Genomic DNA, 13,615 nt, shown 5'->3' on the forward strand with positions numbered 1-13,615 from the left:
TAGTTTTTGAGATTTACAATTATACTGTAAATACAGTATAATTGTAAATCTCGAAAAACAACTCACTTCTAAATCTTTTGTAGTTATCTTTGTATTACTTTAGTATAAATACATGTTAAATTCATATGTTTTTTTTTTCTGATTTATGTGAACGAAAAGACACACATTTGCCCGTTTTCCCATTGGAAATTGTGATATTTTGAAATATCACTGTCCTGGTCACAAAAACAAAGTTTGTGGGGAATAATAGCCATGTTCTATACTTTTGAGGCATAAGCAATTAGGAAATAACACTTACTACCCAGGAACAAAAATTGTGTTACATAGTGAATCAGAGGCAGAGACACAATAAATGTCCTGTTTAAATTTAAAGTAAATTGTGAAATTGTTGAGATACTTGTGTTGGAATATTGTTTCAAAAAAATTGTATAACACAACAAAAATATATTGAAAGGGTTAACGTGTGGCCGCAGGTTTCTCACTGATAATTTACCCTCTCAGTCAAAATGGTAAGTTTCTCAGTATCTATGGCTCAGATTGTAATTTGATATTGTACTTTGGTTAAGTACTGTATACGCAAAAAAATTATTTCAGATTAGATCCTAATTCAGTGAAATTAAGTTTTTAATTAAAAAAAGTGTAACATTTTTGGGGTATTGGTTATAAGATTATTTTTTTATCAGTGTCAGCAATGTTAGGATTGGTCAACTTCCATCATCCTATTGATTTTAATGTCTGTGGCCTCATGCTGCCAATAAGAACCAATATATAAACACATCTTCCATCTAATCCCAATACTAATCTTCACCAAGAAATCTATAAAATGTGTTCTGTTCCAACCCTTGAGAACTTACATAGCTAACTGCCAAACAGATACTGAACTCCGCCTTTTCAGGGGAGCACAGATCTAACATAGAAACTGAAATAAACTGACAATAATTAAAAGCAACAGAACCCTTCTGCATGGGAGCATTTAGGGATCTCAAACCAAAACCCAAGCCTACCAGGTCACCATAACACTTCAGCATACCACATTTAATAGTGTTCTCAAAGTCAAATGAAACACCTACAGATTTAACAAACCAGTACTGAAGTCCTAAAAATACCAACTGAAGAGATAGAAAAGCCAGATACAGTATAATCTGTTATAGATGCGGAGCACATGCAAGACAATCCAATCAGTTCAAGTGGTTTCTCTAGATCAGGGGTTCCCAAAGTTTTGGTGATGGAGGGCCAGTTTCCGAAGGTTGCATGGGATGGGGGGCCGCACATGAAAAAGTACCACTCGTGAAAACGAAATGCCCCAAATCATAAATTATTAATGAATATTAATACCACTGCAACACCAGCAGCTTTGAAATGTATTTGTACTTTATCCTTTGTCTTGGTGCCACAACAGGCTTAGTTTTGAGCACAAATATCATGCCGTCACATTTTACATTGTCCTGGTCACAACAACTAAAGAAGATAATACTGAAACAGATACTCTTCAAACTAGATCAATGAAACTATTTTGTGGGTCATTCTTCAGTAATGAGACAGAATGCATCTTGACTTTTACAACTAACCACTTCACTAAGGGCTGAATGTATGTAGTGAACTCCGCTTGATTCAAATCTCTGGGGACCATACAAATAGTTTGAGCTGTGCAAAGTTCAAATTAAATTGTCCCATGGTGTGGACATTTAGAGCTATTTCCGTAGTAAATGTGTAGAAATAAAACAGACGTTACTGTATTTTACCTTGATGTTTATTTATTTTTTATTTCTGAATACAACGAAATAATCACACATTTCTATTTAAAGTGCAGCATTAATTATTCATAAATTACCTGCCATTACATTGGCGCTTTTCATGCAATTACATACGATTGCTACGTAACATCCTACTAGCTACTATAATGTAGCCTAACTGCAGTCTTATTCAGAAACACTGTACAAAAAAGAAATGTTACAGTAACAATTTTTAACTGTAGCCGGGTACTGTTACAGTAGTACCTTCCCTAACAAAAGATCCAAGCTGAACACCAAAACTACAATACTGTACAAATAACATTTTCCCAATGTAGTTGAAGCTGAATACAGTTTTGCTCTTAAAATAAAATCTACAACAGAAAAAGTGCCTGAAAACTGAACCGTAACGTTTCTTGCAGTCGCTCTGTTAATATCACAGAAGCTAGCATTTTAGCTGCATAAAGTAATCTAACATTGTTTGGACTGTACCTTCACGTCTTGATATCACAGTCTTTGAGCATCTTCCCCAGTGGAATGCATTAGGAGACAACAAAATAATAAATTAAGAAAAATAGAAGCACTTTTTTTTCCCTTAGGAGGTTCTGTCTTTCCTTCAGCATGGCAAATCTACTGTGCACTATAGGCGTTATTTATTTGTTTATTTTTAAAGGGACAGTGCACATATGACCGTAACAATGTAATAAAATTGGCTTGAGAGGGTCCAGATTTGATCCAAAACATCTAAAAAAATGTATGTTAAAGAACTTTTATGAACTTTGGATTGCTGTGTATTATTATTTTCCCTCAAATTACATGCACAATTTTGTACAAAAAATCAGAAAATGTGAAAAGGGGGTTGGGGGGGTGGGGGTGGGCTTTGGAGGCCACACCAAACGTCCTCGCGGACCGCACTTTGGGAAGCCTTGCTCTAGATCATCAGTAATCTGCAGCAAAGACACACACCAACACCTGGAATGGAAACTGCCTAAAAGCACGTGATCTGTATCATCAATGTGGCACTGAAACAGTTAATGTTCCCTGCTGGACACCACCTGTAAATGGAACTACTGAGAGAATAGATGCTACGTCAAAGCATTTGACCCAGATATCGTACATTTGTACTGTATTATTCATATTGCACTTTAATAAACATTACATACTTAAAATGAAAAGCATTTTATTTTGAAACATTTTATTTAATATATAAACCACAACACAACATATTCAACTTGTTAACTTCATTAGAACATGTCATACCCAAATTAACTGGTTTCAGGGGTCCACCAGATATGTGAAAATCAATTTTTGGGGTTTTGTGCTTTTGATCTTATTTTTGTTGCTTTGTTTATTTTTAAATTATGCTTGCAATGTGGCAAATCATTGAGTCCAGGTGTCAATAGCTAGATTGCAAGGTAAAGCAGCGAAGCTCATTCAACATTGTTCGCGCAACAATGAAAGACTGTTAAGGAGGAAGAGAGTTGGTAAAGTTCAATACAAAATTGCGGAAACTGACAATCCCAGGTTTCATTATAAATCAACAAAGTCAGCTAAATTACAATACCAAAGATAAGCAGTTCTCCAAATATATTGATGCAGTAATTATGTTTAAATGCATTTCTGAATAAAAACTTTTAATTATTTTTTGGTTTGCCAAGACCATGGCATTAAAAACATGAGAAATATAGTAGCCTCAACCCCCTGCCAGTACAATCAAATACAATAGTAGTAATATTATTAACAAATCTAGGACTACCATTAAAAATACATCCATGACAATAGTTTTTATAGTACCCAAGGTTGAGAATCAATTTCTCCACTCTAATAGTTTCAACTGCACAACCATAAAAAGGAACAGTTAATACCTGAAGTTAAATATCAAAAGCAGGCAGGTATTACAAAAAAACTAAAATGCTCCATTTTATTAAAAGGTAAAATTGTTTATAAATGCTAAGAGAGTTTTCTTATCCACTTGTCATTCATATGGTTTGGTGTAAATTCTGTTTTGGTTCTATTGTTTATACACTGAAACCATTTTTAAAAGGCAATGACAAACCAAATTTCATATCCACAAGCCTTGCTTATGAAGACCAACACAAAATGCTTAAGCAGGCACAGAGACCAGGACACTATGTCACTTAATTCAATGTGTCACACCTTCATCCCGTTTGAGACTACTGCAGATAATTGCATTGTTTTGGACTGTCTGAGCATATAGAAAAGCCATAACTACTTCAATATGACAGAGGTCTGCTTTAAACTTTTGGCAAGATTAATGACTATTGATGATATAAAATGCCACAGCCTCTTCCTAAATAGGCATGTTGCATTAGTTTTCTAGAATGCTGCATGTGGCTCTGTATCTTGGCGAGCCAAAAAGTTTTTAAAAGTATAGTTCACAAGTTTCAAGGATGTGATGAACAGAGGCAAGACAGAACTGGAAAACAAACATGAATGATATGTGATGAGAGTAATTTACATCTGTAAATCCAAGAAATTCAAGCAGACTATTGATCAAAGAGTCTTCAGTGAGCTTTAAGCTCCCTCTTATGGAAGGTGTTGGTAAATGTTATGTTTTTATGACATCCCACCCTAAAATTTAAAAAAGCATTTACAGCAAGTTGGACAGTCAGGTGAAAGAAACAAGGAAAAACACAGACTGGTAGAACATTTGTACAGTTCAGTAATCATGGATACCTACAATACATAACTGGGAAGAATTGGTTTTACTGCCTGCAAAATGTACTATTCACCTCTAGAATGTTTATTTGCATATGGGTGAGAGCACTGCATATGGTACCCTGGTTGAAGAGAATAAACTGCTATCAAACTTCAAGAGAATCATCGAAAACAGCCATATACTGAAGGTGAAAACACCATCTTAACGTCTGTGGACATCTTTATTCTTATTATGGTTAAAACAATGGAACTTAATTTTACTCGACAGAATAATAAATTGTTGTACCAAATATAAAATGACAACATCTTACAGTACTAACCATCATGGAAAACAGAAGTGACATTATCTTAATGTAGCAGCTATATTTGGTCTCAAGTCCCAGTTTAATGAACAATGCAAACATAAAACCGCCTCAGCTGCAAATTCAAAATAGGAGCCGTCAGCGCAATAAAATGATTATTATTATTCTGATTATATAAACACACTGTACCCACATTTATAGTGTGTATATACACAACACACACATTTTATATATAAGTAGGCCTTCACAATCTGCAACAATTTTTGCAAAAGTGTAATTCAGGCCAGTAGTTTAGCAATATTTAAATATATTTACAGTTGGTTTTCATTCAGGATTAAAAACTTAAATATGATTGAATTGCCATTATCCCCTTACTTTAAATGTCCGTATTTTTACCACAACAAAACCAAAAAAGTAGGAAATACTTTAACATAGTATTAGTGTTTATTATCATTATTGTCTATCTTAAGATAAAAGGCAAGTGTTTTTTTCAGTTTATCCATAAATGCAACACAGCGCCTCTGCATTTTGTCTAACAAATGGGAGCAACATTTCTAAGGTTAGCTCATGTTCAACTGTGTAGAAATTGCACCAGGGCTTCTCAAACCAGGTCCTGGGGACCCCCTGTGTCTGCTAGTTTTTGTTCCAACTGAGCTCTCAATTACTTAACAAGACCCTTAAATGAAGTGTTAACTTGCTTAATTAGACATTTTTACTTGTTCTCAGCTCCTACAAAGTTGCAATGTTCAAATTGCTTATAAAATGTTACAGCTAACTTAATCTGCAACTGTTTAAGAGCTAAAAACAAGTAAAAATGTCTAAGAAAATTCAGTTAATTTAAGCGTTTAAGCAATTGATAGCTCAGCTGGAACAAAAACAGACACAAGGGGTCCCCAGAGAAGCCCTGATAAACGCTATTACAATTGAACAAAACGGTCCCATGGCGTAGCGGTAAAAGCCAATGCCTTCAGCGTAGGGAGCTACGTCCTCGCAGTCTCCAATGCAATTGGCCACATTGCCGGTAAGGAGATTTTAATTTCCTGGTCAAGGATCTCACCGCCTCTAGGTGCACGTCTCTTGGTGCGGACAGCTGTGTTCCTCCGAAAAGTGAAATTGTCATCATGCAGAGGCACAGAGTGTAAAAAAGCAGCTGCTACAGGGGGGAAGGGGGTGCTGGTTATTACAATACATTTAGGGTATCTTTCAGTGTACAGTAAGTAATTATATTTACTACCCCCTTTTTTTTTTTTTTTTTTTTTTTTTGTTTTTACATTTTACCTTTCTGTAGCACTACTGGTCAAAACAAAATGCTTTTTTAAAATGTATTTATTTTTATTACCTCATCCTTGCATTATATACGCTGGCCCAAAAGTGCAAGTCAGTGTCATCTTAAAGTGAAGGGTGACGAATACAGAAGAGAGTACAACAGAAATAAAAATTAAAAGGGCGGCGAACACAGAAAAGCATGACAAATAAAAAGAGGTGATGGAAATAAAAATGCTGCCCCATTTTATTTCTGTTGTACGCTTTTCTGTATTCGGCACACTTTTCTGTGAATTCGACATGCATCTTTGTAGATTTGCCTGAACTTTTTAAGATGACACTGACTTGCACTTTTGGGCCACCGTAATTATATCTAGCTTTAAACATGAATTGATGTCAAGTCTTGCTTGATCCTTGTGTTTATCAAAATGGGAACAAATACAAAACGTTTTATTGTGATACAGTATCCTTCCTGCTCTTTGTGAATCAGATACTAGAGTTGTTGCTATTAAAATTAATTTTACTTCTCTTTTAATCAAAACGCAATTTGCACAGAAACTGAATAATTAAAACAATAAAATAAACCTGCCTTGGGCCAGTAGCCACAGTTCATATAATAAATAAACGCAGAGGCAGTTTTTCCCCTCCTAAAAAAAAAAACCCTGCATTTTCTTAACAATTAAATTGTTATTAAGTTAAACTACATGTTTCTTTCTGTGGCTATTAGCTTTATATATGAATCCGAAGCAAAATTACAGAACCCCCTACACTTTGGCCTTGGTGTCTTCTACAAATATATTGAACCCTTGCCTTTTTTTGCCAATTTAGAGCCCTGTGTGTGTAAACTACAGTTAATTTTACTCACCACGTGTGTTATTAGAATGATTTTGAAATTGACTGAAGTTGCTAAATTTTTGTAACTGCCCATACATACAAAATATTTGAAAAACAAAGTTGGAAAAAAAAAATACAAATTTATATTGGGAGCAATAGTACAGCAACAGGTGAACATTTGAATGAAAACACATTCAAATTACACTTCAAATCAAACTGCACTTTGAGATCATAAGCAAGAAAGAAAATGCACACAACAGATGACAAAGATGCACATTTGAATAGCCAGACAAAGTAAGCAAACCAATTGTCTATGTTTCCAAAAAAGTTTGGTTATTTGTTTAAGGGTACAAACCTAGGCTACCCCACAGCCTCAATATGAATGAATGAGAACAGTTTAACACACGTAGGTGACATACTTCCCTTCCACGCCTACATATTCAAAATAGCAACATATGTACAGTATATAACAAATTATCAATTAAATATTTAATCACAAGTAATAATTTTCTATAAATATGCACAAAAATGTAAGTGCGACATACAGATAGAAAGCTATGCAATGTTAATACCAAGCTTAATGACAACTGGATAAGCGGTTCTCCAGATATGGTAAAATCTGATGGTGACATTTGCTAACTGACTGCCTTCACTATATCCCCTACAGCCACTGAGGAAAAAAAATGACTCCCCAGATATATGGAAAGATGCAGACAAATGTTGCCTCCATATAACCTGATTCTTCACCTGAGCTAAAGAATTTGCTTTTTATGTTTCAGCACAACTAGATAAGCGGCCGTCTAGATATATAAAATAAAAATGTGTACTACAGAGTGGGCCAGAGTCAGACTATCTAAGATTATGATACACTTAAGAACCTGTGGTAAAGATCGCTGGAAAGACAAACAGCCTGCATAAACCCGGAGATGATGACACATTCCATTATTTGTGCCAAAGAAGTTTGTGACATTTGGACAAGCTGGGGATAAAAAGGGGAATTAAAAAGCAAAGTGTTTTATTGAAAAACTATGAATCTGTATTTTACTAAGATTTCATAACCACAGATTAAGACTTCAGTGTGCAACAGTCTTAAACCACTAACACCTGGACATTGTGTATTACTAAACTTTCTAAAACAGGAAATGAATTAAACTGCTATGCAATGGGAGTCTCTTTTCCATCCCTGAAAGAGAAAAAGTAAGTCAGCCAGACAGGTATAAACACACACTAATTGGGAGTACCTGCTGATACTGATGATGGGGTAAGATTATAGACTGAAAAACTCACTTTCTAGCACACTGTCAGGGTACACAAAAATAACTTCATTCCAATTACTATTTTTTTTTTTTAAAGTTACAACACACACACATAGATATTATTGATTTACATAAAAAAAGGCATGGCATAATTTTAAAGCTTTGTAGACCCCTCTCCCCCCAGTATCCCATCCTTTATACATGACATTTTCTCTATTTTAATTAAGAAATATGATTGCATTGGGAAACGGTGAAACAAAGCCTGGCATCTATAAAGTCTTTAACATTATCACATTTTCCTTGACCCTTTTAGCAGGGTGCTTTACTGATCTACATTTTTTATTATTTATATTTTTTATTGTTTGCGATCAGTCCAAAAAGTGAAGCTGCTAGATTTAAAAAATAAAATTGTGTGGATTAAACAGTTCAATTTTATTTACTGATTTTATTTATCATCAATTTGTATAAACCAGTGATGATGACAATATTTTAAGTGTTTGACAGGATGCATCAGATATTAGAATTAGCTGTTACAATGAAAATAAAGCATGTGGCATTTTAATGTATAACGTGAAGTTATATACAAAATAGATTCAAGTAGTCTAATGTTTTAATAGGCCATTCTAAGCATTCTTCAATTACATCAATGGATTTAAAGAAAACACGTGGAGGCTGGATGAAATAAAATTGGAGCACACAAAGTTATTTCAGATAGGAGTCTGTAATATTGTTGTCTGTTCCTCACACATTTTAAATGTACACCAGGCAAGATCACATTGCATCATGAAATGAGGATCAAGCACGCAAGGAATGGACACCTGCATTTTCTTATAAACCGAGTTCAAATTTCTCCCCATCATAGTGAATTGCTTTGGCAGGGATAGAAATAAGACTCATACTGCAGAAGTTTTACTATGAGCTTGACTTGCTACACCCTATAGGTAACAAGCTCAGGTGTGTTATTAAACTCATAGTAAAACCAGAAATGCATTAAAGTGTCATAAAATTCAGTTATTACACTGCAGTACAGCAGGTTCGGTTTTTAACTAGGAATCACATCCGGTCTGTAATGAACAGACCGCTCTTTTACACAATAAGAAAGGACCAGTGAAGGAGTGCTCTGTATCAGTACTCCAGAAAGGACGGTACAAATTTACCATTTTAGTACAACCTTGATTTTCAGATATGCACACACATGCTTTTTATTCCGATACCGGCCGTACACCAGTAAGTACATATTTTAACAATACTACAATCAGCCTACATGCACGTTACTTCACCATGAAATGTGTAGTCTTGGTACATTTATTTAAATGATTACATTATGTAAACAGCAAAATAAACCACAAGAAAAGCAACATTGATTTCTTTCAATATAAACAAACCAGTATTTTTTAAATCTCAGTGACTGGCGTAGTAGAATCACCACCAGTCCAGTGTTTGTAATCACGTTGTCAGGGAGTAAAATAATGCTGGTACCTGGCATATACACTCTGTACAAAGAGAAGAATTGGAACTCGTGAATATCTTCACACAATTCACTGGTCCTCCTCAAGATAATACCCATGCCGTTTCTCGAACATTTTCCCAGAGAAGCGCTTGTGTTCATTTATTGACACAGCGGTAATTCTCTAATGGCGACAGGCTCTGGTCTGGCTCTTCCACCACAGGCCCTCCTTCACTCACCCACTCTATCTGCGACTCTGTCCCCGGGAAGGTTCTCCTGGACCGGTCCCTGGTACTGTGCACAGCCCCTGGTGTGAACTAGCCAGCTCTCCGCTATTGCTTTGGGAGTTTCTCTAGTCTCTTTCTTTTCGCGTCTTTCTTGCAGTCAGCCGAAGGCCTCCATCTCTCTGCGCAAGAACATGCGTCATCGCGTACGCGGCGGGAGAAGACGACGTCAACGTGCACATAACAACAAAAGACGTGACTATACAGGTCCGGCCTGAAAATGCGGTTGAAGAAAGCAGAAGTGTGAAAGAAATTGACATTCCTTTAACCAAGGATATACGAATATTGTTGAATACAAAATTAAACATGTTGTTAGGTTTAGTCCAAATAATATGTACTGGTAAAGCAGGTGGCAGAAATTACACATCGTCTGGCCGGTGAAAATGCCCCGTCAAAATGGAATTGGTGATATAAATTTGACATAAATATACTTTAAACATATGTGATAAACAAGATCAGGAAGTAACGCGCAGACATTTTTAACATGTATTAAATCAATACAGATGCCACACAAAATAATGCAATAATCTGGTATTACAAAAACGAAAAACTTGTAGATTTACAAATATTGTATAGTAATTAATATCGATTAAACAATACAATGTAATTGCAAAAACAATACAATACACGTATTCCGTGTGAACATAGCACTGTCATGTTGTTATGGTCACTCCTGTTAAAGAAGATATGTACCAATAATGCTAAAGACTGCCGATACTAAATACAAAATGTATATTTTATTAAAATAAAAAGTAGGCTACTATATTGTAAAGCTGCGTTAAATAAACCACTGTTAGGGGCCCAACAGAAAACAACTTTGTCACTGAATTTATTTCGTTTCTTTTAATATTAGTAAATATATCACTATTGAGTGCTTTATAAAGCTATGGCCAACAGTTTTGCTTCACCTTGTAGAATGAACTAAAGTAATTTAGCTTCATAAATTCGACTGAAACCTACTGAATAATGTATGTTAACATATTGAATTACATACTGCTTTGCAATCTTCCATATAGTTAAAAAACTGAAACAAATTGAAAAATGGCACATTTTGAAATCTAACATTAAATGCTGTACTACTATTATGGCTTTCTGTAGACATTTGCTATATCATTTAGTAGTTTCTTTGATTACACAATGTAAAATAACAAGATTCTAAATTTCATATATATATATATATATATATATATATATATATATATATATGTGTGTGTGTGTGTGTGTGTGTGTGTGTGTGTGTGTATGTGTGAACATCATTTAGATCATTTATTTTATATCATGTCTCAATCCTAAAATTCAAGGTGGTGCATAGCTATAGTTATGGATAAAAAAAAAGTATCAAAGATCACAAAAAAGTCTAAAACTTATATTAACTTCCCATGAAAATATGCCATGCTTTACAGTAAATACCAACTGTGTGAGCTTGAAATGGAAAAGGCAAGCCTCTGCCCAGTCTTCAAGATGCTCAGGTTAATATTGTGATGGAGCATTCACTGATTGTTTATCAGACACCTGTCTGTAGCACAAACATAAAAAACATGGTACCAAAATCACTTAAAATGTAAATGTTCAAATGTATTTATTCAAGAAATGACATATTATCACAGTGGAGCTGGTGACAGGACTGGGTTATTGTGTTTGCATTGTGCACAGCTGTGTGCAGGACTGGGTTATTGTGTTTGCATTGTGCATAGCTTTGTACAGGACTGTGATTGTGTTTGCATTGTGCAGAGCTGTGTGCAGGACTGGGTTATTGTGTTTGCATTGTGCAGGACTGTGAGATTGTGTTTGCATTGTGCAGAGCTGTGTGCAGGACTGGGTTATTGTGTTTGCAATATGCAGATCTGTGTGCAGGACTGTGTGATTGTGTTTGCATTGTGCAGAGCTGTGTGCAGGACTGGGTTATTGTGTTTGCAATATGCAGAGCTATGTGCAGGACTGCTACTGTGTTTGCATTGTGCAGAGCTGTGTACAGGACTGGGTTATTGTGTTTGCATTGTGCAGAGCTGTGTGCAGGACTGGGTTATTGTGTTTGCATTGTGCAGAGCTGTGTGCAGGACTGGGTTATTGTGTTTGCATTGTGCACAGCTGTGTGCAGAACTGTGAGATTGTGTTGGCATTGTGCAGAGCTGTGTGCAGGACTGTTTTTGTGTTTGCATAGTGCAGAGCAGTGTGCAGGACTGGGTTATTGTGTTTGTATTGTGCAGAGCTGTGTGCAGGATTGTTATTGTGTTTGCATTGTGCAGAGCTGTGTGCAAGACTGTTATTATGTTTGCATTATAGAGAGCTGTGTGCAGGACTGGGTTATTGTGTTTGCATTATGCAGAGCTGTGTGCAGGACTGGGTTATTGTGTTTGCAATGTGCAGAGCTGTATGCCGGACTAGGTTATTTTGTTTGCATTGTGCAGAGCTGTGTGCAGGACTGGGTTGCACGACCCTGCAGTCGATTGCTGGACACACCTGTTCAGGTGCTGTGGGGTTAGTGATCCTGAAAACAGAAATACAGAAAGAGAAACACAGGAAAGCAAAGAATTCCAATGTACATGGTCTTGGTCATAGTTAATATTTGTAAGATTTGCAACCCTGGTGAAATTTGAAAGAAATATTTATGAGTAATTTAAAAAGAGGCCATTTAAATGCTTGAAGGCAATTCTGACTGGTCGGGTGGTGAAGGTGTTTGGGTGTGGAAACAATACACAGTCCAAAGCTGAGATTGTGAGTAACAGTGCAATTTATTTACAAGACAAGTTATATATAATCCAATGGGAAATGCAGTGAATTCTGGTGCAAGTGCTCGGGAAACAAAAAAATAATAACAATCGAAAAAGTGTCCACAAGTACGGTCCTCTGTGACGGTGCTCCTTTTTCACCACGTCTTTCGGTCTGTCCATCCACGCTTTTTGTGTCTTTGTTTATTCTGCAATCCACATTCCATTCACCTTGCTTCATTCACCAACCTAGTGTTATGAGACCATGCCCCTCAAGTGAGCCGAATGCCACTACCTATTACACAGATGCTCTCAGAGATGGCTGACTAGAGTAACAGAACCCGGACCACAAATGCTGCCCTCCTTTACCAGGATGGCGGCCTAAAATGTGATTGCATCACGGTCCTGCAGATCCTGGCAAAGGAAACCTTCTGCTGGCTCATTCGGAAGGTTAAATTGCAGATGGGACCCCCTTCTGGCCACCACAGCAATTCATTCCACACATGAGATGTAGAAAGGCACATTGGCCCATATTAGATCTCAATTTGAGGATTTTAAAAGCAGACACATCATCTGATCTAAGTGTCCAAGGTAGCCCGGAGCATTTCCAGTGTGTACAGCTTATAAACTAAACACAACAAATACGACAGGAGTTGTAATCTGCATTCAGTATACATTTTGCAGCACTATTATAGATGAGCAGCATCATCTACTAAAGAAAATATAATTTGGGTTACCAATCGAGGACGTCCTTCTGGAACATAAACATTAGAAGTGAATAATGCTCTAGATACTGTAAAAAGCTGAACATGTGTTTTAATAAGCATGTGCAATTCCATGTATATAAAATGTATTACATTTATCAAAAGGATAGTTTATCAAAGAAAAAAACAAATGAATGCACATTCTCAGTTCAGTATCTAAATAGAAAATAAGCAAGGATGGGGGTGTGGCAGGGAATTAAAAGGTAGAGCTAGTTTGTTAGGAATTTGCTAGGCTGGGTTGTTTCTGTGCATCAACCGAGCATTAATACAGAGGAGAAAGAAAATATGGCATTTGTTGATCCAGGGAAAAGAGGTGAGTTACCTTTTTATTATGCCCTGCAAAAATAA

General features: G+C 36.1%; 1 protein-coding gene across 4 annotated transcripts in view; it reads right to left on the reverse strand.

Annotated features, from left to right (window-relative positions):
• Positions 1-10,592, reverse strand: part of LOC121323010 (pre-mRNA 3' end processing protein WDR33-like) — a 62,486-nt gene extending 51,894 nt beyond the window's left edge. For 2 of the 4 annotated variants that reach the window (XM_041263721.1, XM_041263722.1), the window contains exon 1: positions 9,751-10,592. The gene's annotated coding sequence lies outside the window, so the exon portion shown is untranslated. The other 2 variants (XM_041263719.1, XM_041263720.1) reach the window with 2 other exon arrangements.
• Positions 10,593-13,615: the final 3,023 nt, after the last annotated feature.

Source organism: Polyodon spathula, chromosome 11 (assembly GCF_017654505.1).
Source record: "Polyodon spathula isolate WHYD16114869_AA chromosome 11, ASM1765450v1, whole genome shotgun sequence".
Classification (NCBI taxonomy): domain Eukaryota; kingdom Metazoa; phylum Chordata; class Actinopteri; order Acipenseriformes; family Polyodontidae; genus Polyodon; species Polyodon spathula.